Source organism: Hemiscyllium ocellatum, chromosome 25 (assembly GCF_020745735.1).
Source record: "Hemiscyllium ocellatum isolate sHemOce1 chromosome 25, sHemOce1.pat.X.cur, whole genome shotgun sequence".
NCBI lineage: Eukaryota > Metazoa > Chordata > Chondrichthyes > Orectolobiformes > Hemiscylliidae > Hemiscyllium > Hemiscyllium ocellatum.
In genome coordinates this window covers 45,492,496-45,515,920 of record NC_083425.1, presented here as the reverse complement: position 1 = coordinate 45,515,920, position 23,425 = coordinate 45,492,496, and positions in this window count along the sequence as shown.

Here is a 23,425-nt window from a genome sequence, read left to right as displayed (position 1 = left end):
TAAAGAGACCAAGGAGATATAAGGATGCATGTGACTGCATTTTGTGATCAACAGTAAAGCAATTTCTGTGTGATGACTGTTCCTTTTCTTGATGACTATTTAAGTCTGGCTTAAAGTCAAGAGGACCAAGTTATCAGCAATGCTGTTAACAAGCAGGTAAGCAGCCAATCGTATTAGGATATTCTCACAAAAAGCAGACCAGGAAGTTAAAAGCACTTCATCCTTCACTTCAGTTATATACATAATTATGATTGGATGAAAGGAAAAATGTCATTCAATCAAACTTGTTTAAAAATTAAAAAATGTACACTTTTTAATAATACGAGAGGAATATGATATTCCAAACAACGGAAAAGTAGCTTTTTATGGCAAATGTAGCTATTTAACAAAAACTGAGAAATTAGGATAATATTAGAACCTAATAAAACTAATATTAAATAATATTAGTTACATCATATTCAACAAGGTGTAACATTTTCAGTACATTTTATAGTGATATTAGTGGTAATAAATGTAACATTTACTAGTAAAAGTGAACATTACCATAAATATTTAGATTTCCTATTGATTGTGCATTGGGCATTGTGCTAACAGTTCAGTCTTTGGAGAAGTATAGATTTATTGTCAGCAATATTTGAATTCCCATGTTATTCTGTACAAGTGTGGAGATTGCAATGGTTTAAGTGACATGGTTATGATGGTGCTGACAGCTTCCTGGTCATTATGAGTGCAAAACCTAGACTAGAATATTCAGCTAATGCAGAAAGCCAATTGAATTTTGAATGATATTGGCAAAATCATGGATTATAAGTTTGAAGAAACTGTGACCAGCTGTACAAAAATCTAGTCAGACCATACCTTATCACAACGTCCAATTCCGATTACAGTAGCAGATTCTGTGGGAATGAGAGAGACACGCAGTTGGTATGTTGCCTCCTAGGTGCCATGTTCCATGATGTCTTGGAGCGTGTTTTCAGGATCCTTAAGGAGAGGGGGTGCAGCCCCAAGTCATGGTCCACATTGACATCAATGACATAGGCAGGAAAAGAGGTTGGGTTGTAAGGCAGATACTCAGGGAGCTAGGGTGGAAGCTTAAAACTAGAGCAAACAGAGTTGTTATCTCTGGTTTGTTATCTGTGCCATTTGCTCGCAAGGCAAGAGAGAACAGTTGAATGTATGACTGCAGGGATGGTGCAGGAGGGAGGGATTCACGGACCTGAATAATTGGGGCTCCTTCAGGGGTAGGTGGGACCTCTACAAATGGGACGGTTTACATTTGAAGCAGAGGGGTACCAATATCCTTGGGGGGGGGGGGGTGAGTGGGGGGTGGTGGTGGTGGGGGGAGAGGAGGTTTTCTAATGCTCTTCGGGAGGATGTAAACTAATTCAGCAGGGAGATGGGAACCAGAATTGTAGCTCCAATGTACAGGAGGTTGAGAGTAGTGAGGTCATGAATAAGATTTCAAGGAATGTACTGGCAGGCAGGAAGGTGGTTTGAAGTGTGTCAACTTCAATGCCAGAAACATCCAGAAAAAGGTAGGTGAACTTGCAGCATGGGTTGGTACCTGGGACTTTGCTGTTGGCCATTTCAAAGACATAGATAGAGCAGGGACAGGAATGGTTGTTGCAGGTCCCGGGGTTTAGATGCCTCAGTAAGAACAGGGAAGGTGGTAAAAAAAGGAGGAGGTGTGGCATTATTAGTCAAGGACAGTATTGCGGTGTCAGAAAGGATATTTTATGAGGACTCATCTACTGAGGTAATATGGACTGAGGTGAGAAGCTGGAAAGGAGAGGTCACCCTGGTGGGTGTTTTCTAGAGACCTCTGAAAAGTTCTAGAGATGTAGGGGAAAGAATTGCAAAGATGATTCTGGTTAGGAGTGAAAGTAACAGTGTAGTTGTTATGGGGGCTTTAACTTTCCTAATATTGACTGGAAATACTATAATTTGAGTATCTTAGATGGGTCAGTTTTTGTCCAATTTGTACAGGAGGGTTTCCTGACACAGTATGTGGATAGGCCAACAAGAGGCAAGGCCATATTGGATTTGGTACTGGGTAATGAGCCAGGCCAAGTGTTAGATTTGAAGGTAGATGAGCACTTTGGTGAAAGTGACCACAATTCGGTTAAGTTTACTTAGCAATGGAAAGGGACAGGTATATACCGCAGGGCAAAATTTATAGCTGGGGGAAAAGCAATTATGATGTGGTTAGGCAAGATTTGGGATGCATAGCATTGGAAAGGAAACTGCAGGAGATGGGCACAATTGAAATATGGAACTTTTTCAAGGATCAGTTACTGCATGTCCTTGATAAGTATGTACCTGTCAGGCAGGGAGGAAGTTGTCGAGTGGGGGAACCGTGGTTTACTGAAGAAGTTGAAGCTCTTGTCAAAAGGGGAAAAAGGAGGCTTACTTAAAGATGAGATATGGAGGGTTAGTGTGCTTGAATGTTACAAGTTAGCCAGGAAGGACCTAAAGACAGAGCTAAGAAGATCCAAGAGGGGATATGAGGAGTCTTTGGCAGATAGGATCAAGGAAAACCCTAAGGCTTTCTACAGGTATGTCAGGAATAAAAGAATGACTAGAGTAAGATTAGGGCTTGTCCTAGCAGTGGAAAGTTGTGCGTGGAGTCCGAAGAGATAGGAGAGGAGCTAAATGAATATTCTTTGTCAGTATTCACACACGAAAAAGACAATGTTGTTGAGGAGAATATTGAGATAAAGTATATATTGAGATGTGAGAATAGATGGGATTAAGGTTCATAAGGAGAAGATGTTAGCAATTCTGGAAAGTGTGAAAATATTTGAGTCTCTTGGGCCAGATGGGAGTTATCCTAGGATTCTCTGGGAAGCTAGGGAGGAGATTGCAGAGCCTTTGTCTTTGATCTTTATATTGTCGTTGTTACAGGAATAGTGCCTGAAGACTGGAGAATAGCAAATGCTGTCCCTTTGTTCAAGAAGGGGAGTAGAGACAACCCTGGTAGTTATAGACCAGTGAGCCTTACTTCGGTTGTGGGTAAATTATTGGAAAGGATTATGAGAGGTAGGATTTATAATTATCTAGAAAGGAATAATTGATAAGGGATCATCAACACGGTTTTGTGAAGGTTAGGTTGTGCCTCCCAAATCTTACTGAGTTTTTTGAGAAGGTGACCAAATAGTTGGATGAGGGTAAAGTGGTTGATGTGATGTTTGTGGATTTCAGTAAAGAATTTGATAAAGTTTCCCACGGTAGGCTTTTGCAGAAAATACGGAGGCATTGGATTGAGGGTGATTTAGTGGTTTGGATCAGAAATTGGCTAACTGAAAGAAGACAGAGGGTGGTGGTTAATCAGACATGTTCATCCTGGAGTTCAGTTACTAGTGGTATATTGAAAGGATCTGTTTTGAGGCCACTGCTGTTTGTCATTTTTATAAATGACCTAGATGAGGGCGTAGAAGGACTGGTTAGTAAATTTGCAGATGGCACTAAGGTCGATAGAGTTGTGGATAGTGATGAAGGATGTTGTAAGTTACAGAGAAACATAGATACGCTGCAGAGCTGGGCTGAGAGGTGGCAAATGGGGTTTAATGCAGAAAAGTGTGAGATGATTCACTTTGGAAGGAGCCACAGGAACGCAGAGTACTGTGCTAATGGTAGTGATATTGTAGATGAGCAGAGAGATTTTTGTGTTCATGTACATAGATCCCTGAAAGTTGCCACTCAGGTTGAGAGGGTTGTTAAGAAAGCATATGGTGTGTTAGCTTTTATTGGTAGATGGATTGAGTCTCAGAGTCAAGAGGTCATATTGCAGCTGTACGAAACTCTGGAGCGGTCACACTTGGAGTATTGCATACAGTTCAGGTCGCTGTTTTACAGGAAGGACATGGAAGATTTCGAAAGGGTGCAGAGGAGATTTACCAGGATGTTGCCTGGTATGGAGGGAAGGTCTTATGAGGAAAGGCTGAAGGACTGGAGGCTATTTTCATTAGAGAGAAGAAGGTTAAGAGGTGACTTAATAGAGGCATACAAGATGATCAGAAGATTTGATAGGATGGACAGTGAAAGTGTTTTTCCTCGGATGGTGATGGCTAGCATGAGGGGAGAAAGGTTTAAACTGAGTGGTGATAGATATAGGACAGGTGTTCTTTACTCAGAGAGTAGTAAGGGTGTGGAATGCCCTGCCTGAAACAATAGCAGACTCACCAATGTTTAGGCCATTTAACTGGTCATTGGATAAATATATGGATGATAATGGAATAATGTAGGGTATATGGGCTTCAGATTGGTTTCACAGATTGGTGAACATTGAGAGCTGAAGGGCTTGTACTGCATTGTATTGTTTTATGTAAGCACTTAGAGTCATAGAGTCATAGAGATGTACAGCATGGAAACAGACCCTTCGGTCCAACCTGTCCATGCCGATCAGATATCCCAACCCAATCTAGTCCCACCTGCCAACACCCGGCCCATATCCCTCCAAACCCTTCCTATTCATATACCCATCCAAATGCCTCTTAAATGTTGCAATTGTACCAGCCTCCATCACTTCCTCTGGCAGCTCATTCTATACACATACCACCCGCTGCATGAAAAAGTTGCCCCTTAAGTCTCTTTTATATCTTTCCCCTCACACTCTAAACCTGTGTCCTCTAGATCTGGACTCCCCGACCCCAGGGAAAATACTTTGTCTATTTATCCTATCCATGCCCCTCATAATTTTGTAAACCTCTATAATGTCACCCCTCAGCCTCTGACAATCCAGGGAAAACAGCCCCAGCCTGTTCAGCCTCTCCCTATAGCTCAAATCCTCCAAACTGGCAACATCTTTGTAAATCTTTTCTAACCCTTTCAAGTTTCACAACGTCTTTCCGATAGGAAGGAGACCAGAATTGCACACAATATTCCAACAGTGACCTAAGCAATGTCCTGTACAGCTGCAACATGACCTCCCAACTCCTGTACTCAATACTCTGACCAATAAAGGAAAGCGTACCAAATGCCTTCTTCACTATCCTATCTACCTGCGACTCCACTTTCAAGGAGCTATGAACCTGCACTCAAAGATCTCTTTGTTCAGCAACACTCCCTAGGACCTTACCAGTAAGTATATAAGTCCTGCTAAGATTTGCTTTCCCAAAATGCAGCAGCTCGCATTTATCTGAATTAAACTCCATCTGCACTTCTCAGCCCATTGGCCCATCTGGTCAAGATCCTGTTGTAACCTGAGGTAACTCTCTTCGCTGTCCACTACACCTCCAATTTTGGTGTCATCTGCAAACTTACTAACTGTACCTCTTATGCTTGCATCCAACTCATTTATGTAAATGACAAAAAGTAAAGGACCCAATACCAATCCTTGTGGCACTCCACTGGTCACAGGCCTCCAGTCTGAAAAACAACCCTCCACCACCACCCTCTGTCTTCTACCTTTGAGCCAATTCTGTATCCAAATGGCTAGTTCTCCCTATATTCCATGAGACCTGACCTTGCTAATCAGTCTCCCATGGGGAACCTTGTCGAACGCCTTACTGAAATCCATATAGATCACGTCCACCACTCTGCCCTCATCAATCCTCTTTGCTACTTTTCAAAAAACTCAATCAAGTTTGTGAGGCATGATTTCCCACGCACAAAGCCATGTTGATTATCCCTAATCACTCCTTGCCTTTCCAAATACATGTACATCCTGTCCCTCAGGATTACCTCCGACAACTTGCCCACCACTGAGGTCAGGCTTAACTATGTAAGTACGGGGTGTGGTGCATAGAATATTCAAGGGGCTTTTCTATAGTTTAAGGATTTGGATCATCAGGCAAAAATGAAAAGAAGTTGGACTTCTTGTCTGGAAAGGTGATTGGGAATGGAATCAAGGTTTGTGGAGAAAGGGCAGGAAAGTGAATGTGAGGAATGTTGGAACAACCATGATCCTTTTGAATAGAGACAAAAAAATTGCAGATGCTGGAATCCAAGGTCGACAAGCAGGAGGCTGCCAGAACACAGCGAGCCAGACAGCATCAGGAGGTGGAGAAGTCAACGTTTCGGATGTAAGCCATCTTCAGAATGGTACACCTGAAACGTTGACTTCTCCACCTCCCGATGCTGCCAGGCTTGCTGTCTTCTTCCAGCCTCCTGCATGATGCTACTGAATGGCAGAGCATTCAAGGGGCTGAATGGCCTACTTCTGTTGCCATTTCTTGTAGTGTTGTTGTCTTCTGGACTTAAATTTAGATTTAGATTTTATTGTCATTTGTACTCAATTACAAGAATACAGGAATACAGTGAAAAGTGTATAAAGTCGTTATTTTCTGGCACCATCTTAGTATACAAAAGACAGGATTAAAAACAGAAGCAGAAATAAAAGAAAAGGAAACATCCAGATCCCCACTCTCACAATAGGGAACCTTGAATAATAATTTTAAACTGCTAGAATAGTGACAGGAAAACAAATTACAGCAACCTTAGGATAGATGTCATGCAATTCTTCTTTTAAAAAAGTTATCCACAGAGAGTATAGATTTATAGACAGAACATTGGAGGGCAACAATGTTAGAACTGATTAAGAAATAGTTAGTTGCCACAGCAAAGGGTGGGAACATTCTCAATGGATAAATAGATGTATTATCACATTGGGATTTTGCCATCTTCATCTTTCAAGCAAGATTGCACTCAGATTAAGTCGGGGTAAAGCAAGCCAGGCATGAAGCATGATAGCTGAATGTCTATAAACCATCTTACCTCTGATGGTACTGCATTGGGAATGTTGTTTTTTATGTCTGCCTTCCAGCTTCAGTAACATTCGCTGACAAAATATATCATGTACAATTTCAGAAGTTTGGTACCAACCATATCTGTGACCAGGATGCAATATCGGCATCATTATTATATAAATAGATTAAGTAAGTGATTGGAGTTAATGTTATCCATGAATTTATGGATTTTGTGCTAGACTAATACAAATAGTTACCATAAACAATCACTCACGAAACGATAATATTGGACTTTAGTAAATGGAAACAAATGTTAGTTCATAAAACATTTCTGATTTAAATATCCTCACCACATTAATTAATACTAATCTCCCAAAGCTGAAAAAATTGAGGTTCTCTTTAAATTATATAATGCTATTCAGTAGTACTATTTGCATAGTGATTTGAGTAGAAACACTTGATTTACAACGGTCGATCTTTGGGTGAAAAACCTCAGTTAAATAGAAAGGATATCTTGGTGTCAAATATTTCAAAAGGCATTTTTCAAAGGGCCAATGAATAGCAAGTGCAGAGATTCAACTAATTTGTTGCTGGGGAATTCTGCATAATCAAAACTTGAAGGAAGGATAAAAAATTAATATTACTGTTGAGGCTGTACCAAAACCAATGTTGCATGTATCTCTCTGCTTTTTATTGAAAAATCCATGTGTTAGAAGCCATTGTTGAAAAAGAGACCACTGCCCAAATATTTTTCTTTCAATATCTTGTCATAGGTTCCATCCCACTGTTCCACCATGTTGAATAGATACCTTTTCCTAACATATTTTATGTGAGGATGAAGGGTGTGCTTGTTGGTTAAATATGCAATATAGAACCAAATGTATTAAACTTGGTGATTCCGATCTGCATGCCCATCTTACTTGGAAGTGAAGGACAGGTCCATGATTATTCATGTTGTTGGGTCATTGGGTCGTAGGGCATGGTCACACTATTGGAAGCCAAGTTAATTCCCACAATAAGTTAGGGAAATTATTAAATTTGGCACTTGTAAACTTCCTACGAGATAGCAGACAATTGCCAACAGAAATGGCTCAAAGAATGTTCTTACCTCTGCAAAGAAAAGCTGAGAAACCAGAGCAAACCTAAACAGAAGAAGGAAAAAATGTATTTTAAAATTTTGTCACATAACAAAAGGAATCATGGAACTTAAAACATAACTTAGTGATTGCATTTTGCAGGGAGCATCAGAAGGGGAAACATAAATAAATCAACATATAGAACAGAAATACTCTGATATGTACGTTTCTAAATTGACACTATGGTCCTGGAAAAGCACAGCAGGTCAGGCAGCATCTGAGGAGCAGGAAAGTCGAGGCTTCAGGCATAAGCCTTTCATCAGGAATGAGGGTTGTGTTCCGAGGGCTGAGAGATAAATGGAAGGGGGTAGGGCTGGGGGGGATGGTAACTAGGAATGCAATAGGTAGTGAAGGTGGGGGAGAAGGTGATAGCTTGGAGAGAAGGGTGGAGCGGATAGATGGGAAAAATGATGGACAGGTCAAGAGGGTGGTCCCGAGTTGGAACCCTGGGATTGGGATCAGATGGGGGAGGGAAAATGAGGAAACTGGTGAAATCCACATTAATCTCATGTGGTTGCAGGATCCCAAGGCTGAAGATGAGGCATTCTTCCTCCAGGCGTCAGGTGGTTAGAATTTGGTGATGGAGGAGGCCCAGGACCTGCACACCCTTGGTAGAGTGGGAGGGGAGTTAAAGTGTTCAGCCACAGGGTGGTGATGTTGTTTGAGCCAGGTGTCCCAGAGATGTTCTCTGAAATGATCCACAAGGTGGCATCCTTGTCTCTCCGATGTAGAAGAGACTACATCAGGTGCAACAAATGCAGTAGACCACATTAATGGAGGTACAGATAAATTTCTGTCAGATGTGGAAAGATCCTGCGGCAAGAGGGGAGGTGTGAGCACAGGTTTTGCACTTCCTGCGGTGGCAGGGGAGGTTGCCGGGAGTAGGGTGGGGGATTTGGATCTGACAAAGCTACCAGACTCTTTACCAGACCATAGGGCTGCAATCCCATTGCAGAGAAGCAGCTGATGATGGTGGTTTAACTTGAGCATTACCAAAAGCCAGGTGAAGAGAGAGGTTGAGAAGGAGAATCCTTCACGCTAACCGCGACAATCATGTCGGTATGATTCTGCATTGCAACCAGCCAACTGAGCTACCTGACCTTTGTGCTACACCAATGTACCAGAGAAAAGTGTACAATGTACCAGCTTTACATTGTTTGAAGCAGAGTACTTATATACATCATTGCTGGATGCCTGACACTGATTCATGCCACAATGTTACATGTTCTATTTGCCATTACTAACTAATAATTTACAGCTGCAAGTTTTTTTAAATGTTAAGAAATGTGTTGTAAAACATGCAGTGGATTTGTCCATTGCAGAAAATACTGATGATAACATTGTTCTGCCTTTCTTTATGTGCTGTCCAAAGCTCTTGGAAGAGGCACTGGCACAAAGAATGAGACTGAACAGAGAGGTAGAGTCACACACCTTTCTTTTATTCAGTCTTGGGATGTGGGCATCAGTGGTGAGGCAAGATTTCCCAGGGAACTGACTAGAGCCAACTCTGTGTGTCTGGAGTCATATGTGGGCCAGAATAGGTGAGGATGGCAGTGTCATTCTCTAATGGACTTTAGTGAATCGTGGGTCTTTTGAACTATCAACATTGGTTTTATGGCCATCAATAGACTCTTAATTCTATATTTTTATTGAATTTAAATTTCACCATTTCCCATGGTAGGATTCAAATCTGGGTCTCTGGTTTAATAATCTAGTAATAATACCCCGACTGCAATAATTAGAATGGTGGCTTAAAGCTTTCACCAACGGAAACATACTAAATTACTGTTTTTGTTGCACATTAAATCTGGAGTATTGTGGAACAATGACACTGGCCTAGGGGAGGTGATGGTCTAGTGGTATTATCACTGAACTGTTAATTCAGAGACCCAGGTCATGTCTGCGAACCTGGGTTTGAATCCAGTAAATGTTGGAGCTTGAATTCAATAAAAATCTGGAATTAATCGTCTAACGATGACCATGAATCTGTTGTTGGAAAAACTCACCTGGTTCACTAATGTCCTTCGAGGAAGGAAATCTGCCATCCTTACCTGGTCTGACCTACGTGAGTCTGGGCCCACAGTAATGTGGTTGACCTTTAACTGTCCTCTGGCCAATAAATGCTGGCCTAGCCAGTGACATCCTCATCCCATGAATGAATTTTAAAAAATTAATTGAAGAAAAGGTATAACCCCATGCTAAAAGAACTTGAAACCTTTGTTGTGACCACTAATGACTGGGGAGCTGATTCACCTTGTTATAGTGAAAGGCATGGAATTGTGCGCACAGTTCTTGTGGTGAAGCAGATGGCAGCCCTAGCTCTAGAAAGGAGCTTTACATTTGAATCTCATTTCGAGACTCCAAACAGAAGTGGACATTTAAGAAGACCAATGACTAAAATAGAAGGAGCATGAAATGCTGTGGTGGTGAAAAACAGATTCTGAACATCTAGAGGTGAGAAAGGGTCATCACACAAACAGATTCTGCAACTTGTATTGTTAATGGTGGTGCATGACAACTCACTCAGGAAGTCACAGTTGCTGTGGTAACACACATTGTAGTCCAGCATTAACAGAGGTTCCAAAATTCATTACATTAAATGAACCTTTGGAACATTGAATCAGGAGTAGGCCAGTCTGCCCCTCAAGCCTGTTCTGCATTCAGTAAGATCATTGTTGATCTGTGGCTTAACTCTATATACCTGTCTTTGGTCCATATCACTTAATATCTTTGCTTAACAAATAAAATCTATCTCAGATATAGCATACATAGCCATTTGTGGAAGAGAGTTACAAACACTTATCATCCTTGATGTGTCGAAGTGCTTCCTAACATCCTTCCTGAATAGTCTGACCCTTACTCTCAGACTACATCCCCAACTCTACAGTCCCAAACCCATGGAAATAGTTTATCTTTATATATTTTAATATTTTAGTATTTAATCTGGTTGTCTGCACAGTCTGTTCTGATACAACACAATAATTCTGTTACTGTGTGATCCCATGTTATAAGAAAATCGCACAATAGCAGCACCATTTAAACCAATAGTTTCAGAATCGTTATAGCCAGTACAGGTAAGGAAAGTTCATGTTCTACAAAGAGTGGTCTGATTTCTTCCATCATGTCATAGCCAATTTGCATTGAAGAAATGTGCATTTTAGCAGAACTGACTGTATTACAAATGCACTTTCCTTATCCATGATGTTTTCATATTGGGCTTAAAATCAGAGCTTTTGACTCAGAGACTGGATGCTACTGCTGCAGCATGAGACCTCCCATGCTTGTAGTAGAGTGTACCTTTTAGTGCCAAGACTTCCAGTGTGCAGATCATGCATGGAATTTAAATCTGCTATACAGAATGGGCGGCATGGTGGCTCAGTGGTTAGCACTACTGCCTCACAGCACCAGCGTCTCAGGTTTGATTCTAGTCGTGGGTGACTGTCTGTGTGGAGTGTGCACATTCTCCCTGTGTCTGCGTGGGTTACCGCCCACAGGTCAGGTGAATTGGCCATGTTAAATTGCCCATAGTATTAAATGCATCATTCAAAAGGAAATGGGCCTGGGTGGGTTACTCTTTGGAGGGTCAGTGTGGACTTGTTGGGCTGAAGGGCCTGTTTCTACACTGTAGGGAATCCTCTAATCTATCAGTCCTGGAGTGGGAAGCATTTCCAACAGTGCATTGTTTCTGTTCTTAAACTAGTATCTTTACGGCAGCTGCAATTCAAAACACAGTATATCTTAAAGAAATATGACAGGGCATCAAGCTAGCTTGTAATTTCTATTAAATACAGTAGAAGAACTGACAACCTATCAGCTCTATAACATAAATTATGGAAAATATAACTTTTAATTATTGGGAAGTGGGTGGCATAGTAGCATGCTGCCTCATAACAACAGGGATCTGGGTTCAGTCCTACCCTCGGACATCCATCTGTTTGGAGTTTGCACTTTCCCCCATGTCTGTGTGCGTTTCCTCTTGGCGCTTGCACAACCCAAAGATGTGCAGGTTAAGTGGACTGGCCATGCTAAATTGCCCATAGTGCCCAGGGATGTGCAGGCAAGGTAGGCAAGCTGAGTTAAACATAGGATTAGGTTGGGAGTTGGGTCTGAGTGGGATGCTCATCAGGGGGTTGGTATGGACTCAATGGGCCTAATGGCCTGCTTCCAAACTGTAGGGATTCGATGATTCTAACTAATAAAACAGAATGGCTGATTTACGTACACAATTGTTTTTAATGAGAGCTGAATAGGCTTATTTGAAAGCAGAACTTCTGATTAATTCAGTTACCAAACTTTTTGGTGTTGGAATACAAATTAATTTTTTTAAAAGTTGTGGTCAGTTCAAGTACAGTTATTCATTTCCAAAGTGAAAACTGTAGGAGACTAACAGGCCAGAATTTACTGGAGCCACCATCTAATTGTACCTACTATTCATTAGAATTGTTCTTGCCCATTTCATACTGAGAGCCTTTGCACTGCATGTATCTGTAAGAGATAGATAGCGCCCTCTGCAGAGCAGCTGAAGTCTCTGAGCAAACAACTGAGTAATTCCCAAACCAATTAGATTGAGGATTGTGTGTAGCCTGTTTCCGGATGTGTAATTTAAAACAGTCAATATCCATGTCAAGTCAGGTACAGAGAAAGAGAAAAAGAGAAGAACAAAATGTTAACAAATTATATTTTGAAACTTTGTCCTAAATGTGCAATCCCTTATTTTGAGATGGTGTCCTCTGGTCTTTAACTCTGCCACAAGAGAAAACAACCTTTCCACATCTACACAGTCAAGTCCCCCAGAATCTTATATGTTTTAACAAGATTGCCACTCAGTCTTCTATGTTTCTGCAAGTACAGATTAATCCTAGCCAACCTCTCCTCAAAAGGCAGTCCCTCCATTCCTGGCTCAGTGAACATTCCCTGGACTGCCTCCAGTGCCATATATCTTTCCTTAGATAAGGGGAGGGGTGTGTCATCTAGAATGAGAGGCTGGATCTGCAATTCATTCTGTGAATTTCCAAATCATGTTGTCCTCCATCTTCATGCAAATCTCAATTGTATGATAAAAGCTGCCACCACCCACAGTATGCAGAGAAAGTGTTTTTTTTTGACAGAGGGGACTCTAGTTGTCTGAGATGTGAACCCTAGCAAAGGGCTGTATTAACTAGACACCTACACAGTACAGGTGAAAGACACCAGTGATCACAAAATACTATATGTGTACCTAATGCATTGATCTACAAAATATTGATGAGAAGTCACCTAAATTGACTCAAACCCCTGTTCCTGACCTCATGAGTCAACATTACAATCAATTCTACTCATGACAATGAAGCATAAGCAATGCCTTAAAAATTGGAAATGTTCAGTCTTGTTGCGAAAGTAGCAATCACCTTCCAATTTCCCATTGCTCAAACAAGAGAAGATGCTCACATCATACCTTGGACTGTAAATGTTCATACCATTATCTGTTATGCAATGCTGCCTTTCCTGATATCTGTGGAGGTATGGGTAGGAGAAATGTTTATACTTATTGCTGCCATACATATAACCTGATACTGAATGTTGCGCCAGAAGGTTTGAGCAGTATAGATGTGAATCAGCATCAATGTGCAATGCCCATGTGGAGGGATACCTGGCTTCCTAGTCAGTAGCCTCCAAGCCCCAGTTTCGAAGCAAGCTGTTCGAATATTATCTGTTGCAACTGCCTGAATGGTCACATCATTAAGGAGTTGCTTTGTCTCTGATATCGTTCACACAGACTCATTGGAGTTGTCTCCAGTAGATCATGGCACAGAAAGTGAGGTTATTGCTGTGTTAGTTTTACAAACAGCTAATACACAATCCCAGAACCAGCATCAAAGGGCAGCATGGTGGCACAGCATGTAGACCCGGGTTCAAATCCCGCCTCAGGCAACTGTGTGTGGAGTTTGCACATTCTCTCTGTGTCTGTATAGGTTTCCTCCCAGTCTAAAGATGTGCAGGTTAGGTGAATTGGCCATGCTAAATTGCCCGTGGTGTTAGGGGAATGGATCTGGGTGGGTTGCTCATTTGAGGGTTGGTGTGGACTTGTTGGGCCGAAGGGCCTGTTTCCACACCATAAGTAATCTAATCTTAAAAAAACCTCCAACTGATGTGGACTCATTCCATTCTGTGAGGCTCATGATTCATGATCATGCAGGAGAGGCACAATTGCTCAACTTCCATGGGATGTCATTCTGGTGAGAGAGGGTCAGTGGTGCTATAGTTTGTCCATGAGCAGATGTCAGAACAGCACATCATGCTGCCTTGTGTATCTGCATTGTGACACTTCCTTCTCCGGGGGTTCAAGGATGGCCCCTCTGCATGAGGTTTCCATGTAGCATGTCTCCACCTTTGCAGCAGTACATACAGTCAGAGGTGTTGCTTGAACCTCAGAATATCTGCTTTGAACTACTAGAGGATCTACCAAGATTATGGGGTGGACAATCAGGGTCTGTGGGAGCCACAGCATCGAGTTGTGTAAGAAAATGAGGACAGTCTTCAGGCAAAGCAGCAACTTCAGAATTCTATCACAGAGCAGCTTCAGCCAAAGCAATGAGAACAGGATGTCTTTGTGAATCTCGTCCAATGGAACCTGAGTTGTGTGGAGACATCTTTCACTGATTGCAAATATTTTGATGCTGCTAAGGCCAGCCAGACATAATTTTAATTTCAAGTGCAACCTAATGTTTTCACCTTTCCATGAATTTGATGCAATTTCATAAAAATTAAAGCTAGATTAGGTGGAAGTCTTCACAATATATCATACTCCCTCATTCAGAACAGAAGCTTCTTTCTAATATTGTAATATGCTCCAATGTCAATGAAAATGATAATTATTACTCAGTCAGATTTAGAACATCTGCCAAGGATGGCTAGGGGAGGTGATGGTCTAGTGATATTATTGCTGGACTGTTAATCCAGAGTCCTGGGCTGCCAGGTACAAATCTCACAATAGTAGATAGTGGAAGGTTTGTGAAGGTTTGTAGCTCAGGTTGAGGTTTAGGGTGTAGGTTTGCTCGCTGAGCTGTAGGTTTGATATCCAGACGTTTCATTACCTGGCTAGGTAACATCATCAGTGGCGAACTCCAAGTGAAGCGAAGCTGTTGTCTCCTGCTTTCTATTTATTTCTTTCTCCTGGTTGGGGTTCCTGGGGTTTGTGGTGATGTCATTTCCTGTTCTGCCACAAACACTATGTAGGACAAACAGGAAGAAAGTTAGCCACCAGGATACACGAACACCAGCTAGCCACAAAAAGACACGACCCTCTCTCCCTCGTAGCCCTACACATGGATGAAAAAAACCACCATTTCGACTGGGACAACACATCTATCCTGGGACAGGCTAAGCAAAGATATGCCAGAGAATTCCTAGAGGCCTGGCATTCCAACCACAACGCCATAAACAAACACATAGATCTAGATGCCATCTATCAACCCCTCAGAAAATGAACAGGAAATGACATCACCACAAATCCCAGGAACCCCATCCAGGAGAAAGATATAAATAGAAAGCAGGAGGCAACAGCTTCACTTCACTTGGAGGTCACCACTGATGATGTTACCTAGTCAGGTAATGAAACGTCTGGATATCAAACCTACAGCTCAGCGAGCAAACCTACACCCTAATGTAGATAGTGGATTTTGAATCAATAAAAATCTGGAATCAAGTTTAATGGCCGTGAGTTAGGTGAAGGTTAGGTGAATTAGCCATGCTAAATTGCCTGTAGTGTTAGATGAAGGGGTAAATGTAGAGAAATGGGTCTGGGTGGGTTGTGCTTCGGCAGGTTGGTGTGGATTTGTTGGGCTGAAGGGCCTGTTTCCATGCTATAAGTAATCTAATTTAAAAGGATTAAAATCCCCTTCATAAGTCATTCAGTTTAATTTGCACTGATTTCTATGATCCATGCATTACTTCATCATTCTTAAACTAACACATCATAATGTTTTATCCTCAATATGTAACTTAATTAACAGTTGTGGAGGAGCCAGTGCTGAACTGGGATGCACAAGGTCACAAGTCACACACCAAGTTAAAGTCCAAAAAGGTTATTGGAAGGTAAACTTCACTGGACAAAGGAGCAAATAAACCTGTTGGGCTATAACCTGCCGTTGTGGGACTTTAGACTTTCATTGACAGAAACTCATTCTGAATTGATCATTCAGGCAAATATTAATTAGATACTGCATTCAGGCATAATGCTGAAGTCACAGAAAGTATATTTGGGAACTTGGTTTGACACCATCTCCATACTGCAACATTACACCAGTTCAGCTTCTCACTGCTCAGAGTATAGTTACAGCTACTGTCATGAAAGATTTTGGAAACCTCTCAGGATGCTCCACAATTGCACCTGTAAAAATACAAAATTTCCCTCTTGAACATTTAGCGATAAAAGAAGTGTTAGTAGCCAGCAAAATTCCCTTTAATGTAAGTATGCTTTCAAGCACTTGGATGTCACACCACAGGACAACATATAAAAACCACATAATCCCCCTGCTAGAAAGAGGACAGCAGTGAAGCTTAGACTTACAAAATCTGTTTTGGCATATCATCTGTAATCTATGTAAATCTATGTGCTTTTCCATATCTGTTTCCTAGTTAGTCCTTCCAAACTCTGTCCAGTTATTATAAATGATGCTATAATTAATGTTAAATTGTTACTTATTAGAAGATCAGCAGAGAAGGAGGTCTTTAGGGTCATCATTAGATTAGATTAGACTTACAGTGTGGAAACAGGCCCTTCGGCCCAACAAGTCCACACCGACCCGCCGAAGCGAAACCCCACCCATACCCCTACATTACCCCTTACCTAACACTACGGGCAATTTAGCATGGCCAATTCACCTGACCCGCACATCTTTGGGACTGTGGGAGGAAACCGGAGCACCCGGAGGAAACCCACGCAGACACGGGGAGAACGTGCAAACTCCACACAGTCAATCGCCTGAGTCGGGAATTGAACCCGGGTCTTCAGGCGCTGTGAGGCAGCAGTGCTAACCACTGTGCCACCGTGCCGCCCACTGTGCCACCGTGCCGCCCACTGTGCCACCGTGCCGCATGTTTGTGCTGATCTTCTAATAAGTATGCATTATGCCATTCCATGTGAATCTGTATATTCTTTCTTTTTAGATAATAATTCAATTCTCTCTTGTGTGTCACAATTGAACCATACCCCAGAAAGTGCACTCCAGATCCTCGTCATTTATAAAAACATTTCTTGTCCTCTGCTTGTTTTTCAATTAATTCCAATCTGTTTCATCTTATTCTTGATCCTTCCTCTAAATAATCTGACCAATCCCTTGATGCTTTTGGAAACTTCCATCCTGTCAGAATTCTTTTCTCCAAAGAAAATATTCCCAACTTCTCCCATCCATCTAAGTTGCTGAAATTTCTCATCCCTGGAACCAGTCTCATGAATTAATCCCAAAGTGGGGTGCCCAGAACTGAAAGCATTACTCCTTAGCGGAAGCTCTGATTCTCCTTCTTAGTCTTCAGTTCCAATGAATTCCATAGGTCATTGCATCATTATATCTTTCTTTGATTGATAGCTTAACCAAGTGGCAAAATTTGGCAAATGCAGTATAAAGTGGGAAAATGCACATTTGTTCATTTTGGAAGGGAGAACAAAAGATCAGAGAATAACTACAGAAAACTGCAACACCGGGAACATGGGGGGTCCATAAGCATAAAACACAGAAAGCTAAGACACAGATGTAGCAGGTCCTCAGCAAGGCTAATAGAATATTCATCCTTATTTTAGGAGGGTTGGAGTATAAAAGTAGGGAAGTCTTATTGCAACTATACAAGGTGTTGGTGAGACCACATTTGGAGTGCAGTGAGCTGTTTTGGTCCCCTAATTTAAGGAAAGGTATCATTTAATTGAAGGCAGTTCAGATGAGATTCACGAGAATGATCTTTGGTATGGAAGATTGTCTTATGAGCAAAGGCTAAGCAGGGTAGGACACGACGCATTGGAAGTTAGAAGCATGACAGGTGATCTCATTGGAACATATTTGGTTCTTAAGGGGCTTGGAGAATCGACATTTCGGGCATGAGCCCTTCTTCAGGATGCAGCCTGACCTGCTGCGCTTTTCCAGCAACACATTTTCAGCTCTGATCTCCAGCATCTGCAGTCCTCACTTTCTCCTCTTACGGGGCTTGACAGAGTAACTGCTGAGAGGATGTTCACCCTCCATGGAGCATCTACGACCAGAGTGGTATGGTCTCAGAATAAAGGGATGCCAGTTTAAGGCTGTGATAGGGACAAATTGTGTCTCATAGACGATTGAGAGTTTTTGGAATTCTTTGCCACAGAGAGCTGTGGGGGAGGGGGGGGGGTAGACGGGAGAGTCCTTGCATATACATTAAGGCTGAGATCTTGATCAGCAGACAAATTAAAGGTTATAGAGAACGGACAAAAAAGTGGATCTGGGGACTGTCTGATTAGCCATGATCTTGCTGAATGGCAGAACAGGCTCAAAGGGCCGAATGGCCTACTCCTGTTCCCACTTCTTATGGTCTTATATCTCTAAGATGCAATGGAGATAATGTTGGTTGTGATTTAAAGGAATAAGAGTAAGTTGTTGATGCGTGTGGATGAGTTCTTTATACAGTCAATTAGCATTTCGTGCTATTTTAATCAAAGTGCTAACCCTTCAGTCAGAGTTATGATACAGCAACATTACAAAGGTATTTGGCAATATCATCAACAATGAATTTCAGCCTGAAATTTCAAAGCATCTCCATGCATGAAAAAGCATCCAATGCACATTCTAAAAGTGACTAATGTATTATAGCTCCAAAACCTGCTCCCTCATCAGACTTCCTCAACAGAATTATTAAAGAGTTTCAACAGAAATGGTTCATAATCTACTGAACAATATGACTGACAGAAGCTTTGCATTTGGGACAGTGTGGATATTCTCACCATTTAGTTCAAACTAATCCAAACAGAGCTTGAAAACATCTCTTTTGAAGGCATTAGTATATAGACAGATTCAACTTGTTTGCATTAAGTATTTGCATTGCTACTCAGTATTTCGGAACTGAAGTAGTCTGTTTTTTCATTGGAAATGTAAACAAGCAGTAGTTGGAGTATATTACAGACCTTATTCCTTTGACATTGATTTTCAAAGTGCACTGACCCACTGGAACCTTTCCATCATTTTGCTGCCTCTGAATAGCATTTCTTCTTCCAGTGATCAGTTGTTGTAGAATTCCCTTTCTCGATGCTAGCCTTCTCTAGCATCTGGCTGTTTTGTTTCAGCTGCTCAATCTCCTCGTGTTTCTTAGCAGCTATTTGTCAACTGTTAATCACTGCAATCCCTATTCAAGCCAAATAAGAGAGAAGCTTTATTAGAGCCGTAACAGAAAGTCCCTGAAATGTTCTGTCAAAAATATTTAATGCCAATGCAAAGTGCTGATTAGTAAATTTAATTGCCAGCACTGTTTTAGCCAATACCACCTCCTCCCCTCAAAACAAAATCCTTCTTAACAAACTGATTAAAGCTCACCAATAAATCGTTTCCTCTGTCAGATAGCTGTTCATGCAACTCTTCATAATGTAAGGTGATTTTGCTTCGGACTTGTAATTAAACAGACGCTAGCAGATGAAGCGTCTGAACTGTAGCCATTGGATTAAAAATTCTTTAAAAATCATGAGAGATTAGCCAGAACGGTTTGTACTATTGAATGATTTAGCATCAACATCTCAGAAAAAGCATTGAAGTACCTCAGCTGGCTCCCTGTTCCTCAGTGGCTGCGTTGCTGTTTCCCAGTTGGTGTTTCAATATTCATCAATCTGTTGAGTCAAGATCTCAAGTATCTCAAGTGCCAACTAATCTCCTCCTTTTTGCATATCCAGCAAATTAATCTTTCTCTGGATGGTAATAAATAGGTTTGGATTATCAGCAAAAGCTACCAGATGTCATATTTGTACTGAATACTATTAATAGCATGTTAAATATCTGCAAATTCAATTAGTTACTATATCTGTCAAAGACACCCTGACAGGCAGGTGTCCAATTTCCAATGTAGAAATCAAAAAAAAACTTTCAGTAGCCAAGTCATCTTGGTTGAACATATAAATTAAAAAAAGCAGAAATACACTAGATATGTGCGTGATGTCTTGCATACAGTACAAATGAAATAAATATTTGAATGATGGATTCTTTCAGCGAGTTGTAGATTTAGTGATGAAATTATGTCTTGAATCCTGAAGTGCATTATCTTCCTGGGAAAGGTAACAAAGTGTTTTAGGGTATGTCTCAAATTATTTCAGTTCAAATGAACTTTGAACTTCCTGCGGAGGATTCAGGATACACTGCCTTTATAGTGCTCCTTTCCTCCCATGCTACCCCGATTGTTCCACTTGTCAAATTCACAAGGGCTTGCCACTACCTAGATGTCCCATATCGGGCCATTCTCCATGGTGGCAGCACTACCCTGGAAGCTGCACCTGGTCAAACATAGACAGTCCAGAGTTGTCCTTCACCATCAATGTAATGGCACAGCAGCTGCAAAAAAATCACTTCACGTGGTACAGTGGTGGCATGGCTGACACTTACTTTCATGCACAATTATACATTCCTATTCCAATCATCATTAAAGTGCCAGACCACACAGCTCACTGGTCTAGAGAGACATCCCATCTTAACACCCTCAGTTGGTCATTGCTACTTGTTCACCAATGCCTATTGTAGCCTAGGATTTTATCATTGCATACCATGGAGCCATTACGTACAGGGAAGCCTTCAAATGATGTTAAAAATTAGCTCTTAATTACAGAAATGAAAGGCAAGCAGAAATCAAACAGAAACTGTACTTCTCTCCCAAAGTACAAAGAAATTGTTTCAATTTTGAGAAACGTACTTTGTAACCAATGAGTGATCACAGCATTCAGCTCACATCTAATATCAATTAAGCCCTGAAACAAATGAAAGCAGAAATTGCTGAAGAAACTCAGCAGGTCTGACAGCATTTGAGGAGAGAAAACAACTGTTGTGTCTCCACAGATGCTACCAGAGTGCTGAGTTTCCAATAATTTCTGTTTCTGTCTGTCTCAGATTTCCAGCATCCACAGTTCTATGTTTTAATTAAGTCATTCGATTCCTGTCTAGTTTGTAGCAATCGAAACAGCTATGCTTTGTCATGCACAATGTGATGGGCTCCTACTCAATGTCCTCACCCCTTTCTTGGGATATTTTTCCCACCCTCCCAGTTCCTCTGCATCCATCCCATCCCATCATTGTCTGCTCCAATTGTGCAGAGCACAGCATGCTAGGATTGTGCAGCGCGGTCTTTCTGAAGTGTACTGCAGGGATCCCCAGGTCAGCCCAATCAGCGGAACCTCATCTTCAGCAGGCCAGTCCTCTGCTCTTTCAGGGTCCTGGTTCAAAAATGGGCTGCACTGTAACTGTGCTCAGCCTCTGTCATGGTATTGCATAATGGAATCATCAGTCTTTGTCACAGTCGGTAACCCTTGTTTGCCAACAGCCAACTTTGTAAAGCATCTGGTTTGTTCCCTATTACTATCTTTTGAGTTGTGTTACTACAGCTTGGTGATACCCACCATCCTGCTGCATAGTCCTCCTGTCAAAGCCACAGTGGCAGCAACTGCTGATTGCTTCCGCCTCCCACAGCACCAAATGTGCAGTGCACATTCCTACTCTTAACAGGTCAAATTTCTTCTTTCTCTTTCACTTGTCTCCTCAGTATCCCAGACTGTTGCCCACAATCCCCAGAATTGATACCTTTCACATTTCAATTCCTACAGTACTTTCTAATGCCCCTGCCATTCCCCCGAGATCCAGGACTGAATGTAGCCCACGCCTCACACTGTTCCAAGATGGACTGGCTGACCATGACCAGAAGAAAGTAAGGAATGCAGCTGCTGGAAGGTCAGAGTCGAAAAGTGTGACGCTGGAAAAGCACAGTGGGTCAGGCAGCATCTTAAGAGCAAGAGAGTCTACTTTCAGGGCATAAGCCCTTTATTAGAAATGTGGAGGGGGAAGGGGGCTGAGAGATAAATGGGGGGTGGGAGTGGGGTTGGGAGAAGGTAGGTGGAAAGGCGATTGGTAGATGCAGGTGGCGGGGTGATTGTGATAGATTGGTGGGGAAGGTGAAGCAGATAAGTGGGAAGGAAGATGGAGAGGTAGGACACGTCAAGAGGGCAGTGCCAAGTTAGAGGGTTGGATCTGGGATGAGGTTGGGGAGGGGAGATTTGAAAACGGGTTAAGTGGATGTTGATGCCGTGTGGTTGTAGGGTTCTGAGGCGAAAGATAAGGCATTGGTTGGCTAGGATTTAGTGGTGGAGGAGGCCCAGGACTTGTATGTCCTTGGGGAGAAGGAGGGGGAACTGAAGTGGTTGGCCACAGGATGGTGGGGTTGTTTGGTGTTTGCGTCCTAGAGGTGTTCCCTGAACCACTGCGTGAGTTGGCGTTCCGTCTCCTCAATGTAGACCATTGAGAGCAATGGACACAATTGATGAGGTGGGTGAATGTGCAGGAAAATCTCTGCTGGATGTGAAAAGATCCTTTGCGATCTTGGACAGAAGTGAACATCCCAAGATGATTATGGACCACACCTAAGCCACAGGACTGTGAGCAGAAACAGCCCCTGGATAATTGACAGCAGATTCCCCCCTACCCTTGCTTGAACTAATTACTAATCCCCTTCAGTTTTGAGGCATGGGTATTTCGTTAAGTGTGACAAAAACAGAAATTGCTGGAAAAGCTCTGCAGGTCTGGCAACATCTGTGGAGAGAAATCAGAGTTCATGTTTTGGTTCCAGTGATCTTTCATCTGAACAGTTAAATGAAAATGTGTGTTTTCACAGGTGCAGCTGGTACATGCTGTAAGTGTAAGATGGATGAAGCTATACAGTAACCTGTCTGCTGCCTTGACAGATGCATGCCTTCCTAATGAAGGGCTTTTGCCCAAAACATCGATTTTTCTGCTCCTCGGATGCTGCCTGGCCTGCTGTGCTTTTCCAGCACCACTCTAATCTTGACTTGATCTCCAGCATCTTCAGTACCCACTTCTGCCTAGATACCTGCTGACACACATCACTAGTTGCCTGGGATTGCACTCAGCAGCAAGTTAAGCTGGACTGTAGTCACCAGTGTGTAGGAAATGCAAGACAAGGCAAGGATCATGTGGGCATCCAGGTAGGCACTAAGTGAGTGAACGGTAAAGGATTGTGTAAGGTGCCTTGTGATGCAGTCTGATCCAATTCATGAGCTGAAACCCTGTGCCTGCATGCAGAATGTCCTTACAGCAGCCTGCCAATGATAGTGGCCAGAGAGGTCCATAGTGCAGTATTACAGTACAAGCATGCTGTAAGTGTTGTGCCATGATAATGACCAACTACTGGCATGTGAGTGATGCCAGAGTCTGTGGACATGGAGTTCATGCCGTTGCTGCTGATAAGGTGTGACCTGAGACATTAGTGCCTCATGTCCATGAGGAGCAAACACAAGTTGGATGCGTCAGGTCCTCGCTCTGACTTTCATATTGAGAATTCTTGGCATCAATATCTATCGTCCAGGTAATAGAATGACAACTTGCATATGGGTGAGGCAATATT